The sequence below is a fragment of the Helianthus annuus genome, chromosome 16 (genome assembly GCF_002127325.2).
Source record: "Helianthus annuus cultivar XRQ/B chromosome 16, HanXRQr2.0-SUNRISE, whole genome shotgun sequence".
In the NCBI taxonomy this organism is placed as follows: domain Eukaryota; kingdom Viridiplantae; phylum Streptophyta; class Magnoliopsida; order Asterales; family Asteraceae; genus Helianthus; species Helianthus annuus.
Window position 1 is genome coordinate 178,660,095 of NC_035448.2, and position 3,696 is coordinate 178,663,790.

Consider the following 3,696-nt stretch of genomic DNA (forward strand, 5'->3'; position numbering starts at 1 on the left):
CGCTTGAAAAAGCCTATAAACACCACTCTCTCATAGTCGAGTGCTCCACTTATTCGCATAAGAGCAACACTAGACTGGGGGGACTTGAAGGGGTAAGGTCCCAAAAACCTCATATCAAGTACTTGGGACCATACCACAACCTCGTCTTCCAACCCTCTTTAGGCCTTGCGCGGCCGCGCACTGGTCCTACAAAGAGTCAAGAAGGAAGGCAATAAACAAACACCCGCGCGCCAGAAGGAAGTGAATAAGCCCTTGCGCCACTTCTCTATAGCAAAGGGATAAAAATCCCAGCAAACACTTCCGCCTGAATAATACCCAGACTTGGATATTATTTGCTAAGCTGATACCACACAATAAAGAGTCGCACTGGATTATGGCAATAATCTTCTAGAAGACTCAATTGTGCACCACCAGTCGGTTATAACCGTCTGGAACACGTGTCATCACCCCAGGCCATCCTGAAATCACGATGATGGCATGGAATTGGAGAGAAACCTCCACTTGCCCACTTTCCACGTGGCAATCCCCCAACCTTTGATTAAGATCGCGATCCGTGTGCTTCCACAATCCGATCAAAAGAGTTAACGGAAGAAAAGTAACCGCTTACGGGGTTAGCATCTTCCGTTAATATTTCAGCAACGAGTTTTCCTGCCCAAACTCCCGGCTATAAATATGAGAGTAATTCAGGTATGAATTTCAAGTTACACTCACTTCATCAATACTTCTTCTTCTTCTTCTTCTTCTTCTTCTTCTTCTTCTTCTTCTTCTTCATAAACACATACTTATTCTCACGCCGGAGTCGGGTCAAGGAGAGAACCTCCCTTCTCCCCTCGACGAGGCTAACGGTGTTCTGTTTTGCAGCGTTTACCGGAGAAGAATGTCGAGATTCAAGAGAAATAGGATAGGAGCGAGGCCAGTCGACTATACCGGAGAGGGAGAGGAGAAGGGGGCCTAACGAGCGGGAAAAGGGATAGCCGATCTGTCTCTTCAAATCGAGCGAAAGAGAACCACCCATTTATGCAGAACCTAACCCCCTAGATAATTTGATTCCTGTCATTTATCTAGTGTTTCTTCAGGAACGAAGCGAGAAATGGTCATGGATCGGTACAGAGGATTTCTTAGTTGGGGCAGTGAGAAGGGCTTTAAAGAGAGGAACGGATCATAGTGGGAATTATGTTATGAAGTGGTGTAATTGGATTCCTATAAAATGCAATGTCCATACTTGGAGAGCTGAGATGGAGAAAATCCCAACTGGGATGGCGCTGCCGCTTAGAAGCAGGAACATAGAGATTGAAGATGTGTCATACACCTTGTGCGGATCTAACAATGAATCAAGCAAGCATCTTTTTACATCTTGTATGGTGGCAATGGACCTGGTATCACATTTCGAGATGGTGTAAAGTTGCACCTTTTATTGTTAACTCGGTTAAGGAGCTTTTGGACCTTCATGATCACATCGGGTTATGGGGGACGGCGTAAGAGATCTTTCACGAAATTATTATGATTAGCTGCTGGAGCATATGGCGTGCCAAGAATGGTGTCAAGTTTTCTAATAAGCAAGCCCGTGTGGAAGACATTTTAAGTGAGATTAGATCGGTTGGTTTTTTGTGGTTTAGAAGTAGGTCGAAAGCTAGGTCAGTTTCTTGGACCGACTGATGCAACTCTATAATTATGTAATTTATTTCGTTGTTTTGTGGCCGAGTTATGTGAGTTGTGTCTCTATTGAAGTTTACCTTTCAAAAAAAACTTTAAAGACATTTAAATGGTTTATATGAAATCTTCTGAAAATCAACACCTATAACGGTTTTTCCAAAACTAGATTTGTAAAGTGATACATTTTGTTTTTTATCAATCCAACATTAGTGTTTAATGGCTACCTACCACAATCAAATCCCAACCCCACCCTTAACGAAACCAAAAATAAACAAACAAGAAAAAAAAAATTAGAAAACGGGAGAAAGAGATGGGATGGGTCACATGTACGCATGGCCTTCCATAAACTTCAGTTTATCTAATATAACTATCCTAATTCTTCACCTTTGTGTGGCCATCATGCAAATATTATATGAACCATAGCATCCATCGGCCACAATTGCATCGCCACTTATCTCATTGATTTTGGACCCTTGGAAGCAAGTTGCCATACTCCACAAACCATTATATATACCTCTACAAAGCAAGGAACCAAAGCAACTCAATTCACAAACAGTAAAAGTAAAATGGCTTCCCTTTCCTCATCCACCATGGCCACCGCAGCCGTCCCAACTCAAGCCACCATGGTGGCTCCCTTCACCAGACTTAGGTCCACCACCGCTTTCCCTGGCACCAAAAAGGCGGAAAACGACTTCTCTTCCCTCCCCAGCAATGGTGGAAGAGTGCAATGCATGAAGGTGTGGCCACCACTCGGATTGAAGAAATATGAGACTCTTTCATACCTTCCAACTCTAACTGAGGCCCAGTTGGCTAAGGAAGTCGACTACCTTCTCCGCAACAAGTGGGTTCCTTGTTTGGAATTTGAATTGGAACACGGGTTTGTCTACCGTGAGAACCATAGATCGCCAGGGTACTATGATGGCAGATACTGGACAATGTGGAAGTTGCCCATGTTTGGGTGCACTGATTCCGCCTAGGTGCTAAAAGAGCTAAACGAGTGCAAGAAGGAGTACCCAAGCGCATGGATCCGTATCATTGGATTTGACAACGTCCGTCAAGTCCAATGTATCAGTTTCATCGCATCTAAGCCAGATGGATTCTAAGCAAGAAATATGTTGTACCTTTTTTGTACTATCATTCCAACTTTTGTAAATGAGCTCGAGGAGAATAAGAAAAGAGTACCCAATGCCTTTTTAAGTATAATAGTCTTTGTACTATCAACTTGTCGACCACTATCTATTCCTCTTAGGGGGACGGGGCGGTCCGTTATACCACCACCATCACGAGTTATTAGCAAGTGATACACCACCGCCACTCCTTCTCATCACTCGTCAAATTTATAACGCGTCAAGTTTATCACACGTGAAGAATTGATTTGAATTCAGTTTTGTTTTGTTTTTTTAATGATTTTGATAGTTTTGTTTTGTTTTTTTATCGTATCCACTTTTACACTATCTCCTTTCTTTATTACCGAATTCTTCGTCTCACATTGATTATTGAAAACCCTAATCATTAATCGTAACTCATAAGCTCAATGAAAGGAATGCTTTGTGATTTGATTTGTTTGTTATTATGGTATTCATATCACATTATTTGTTCAAAACCTTAACAAACAAACGTTTATGAATCAGTTATGCTATATGATTTGGTTGTCTTTAGAAGCTAATACTATGTGTTGGTAGTTTTGAGCACTCATATGTAGCCAATATTGGCCTTACAGTTACAAAATTGTAATACGTGACGCGTATCTATTAAATATAAATGTGTACGTGTACGTGTGAAGTATACAAACAAATTGGTAATGTTTAAGAAAACTGCATTGAACATTAGTCTAGTCGTATGCGGATTCACTAATTCAAACCAAACGATCTAAAATAATTTGCTATATTTATTTACATTATGCTAAAATGCATATAGTTAAGCATATCAGCTATGACTTGTGAATATCCGAATTAAAAGTGGTACTCGTTACAAAATATATTGATAAATGTAACAACAACTACGTACATTGTTCGGTATGTACTAAGAAATCAAAAATATATA

At 40.8% G+C, this 3,696-nt stretch overlaps 1 pseudogene; it reads left to right on the forward strand.

Annotated features, from left to right (window-relative positions):
- Positions 1-2,193: 2,193 nt before the first annotated feature.
- Positions 2,194-2,870, forward strand: LOC110918160 (annotated as a pseudogene).
- The last annotated feature ends 826 nt before the right edge of the window (positions 2,871-3,696 follow it).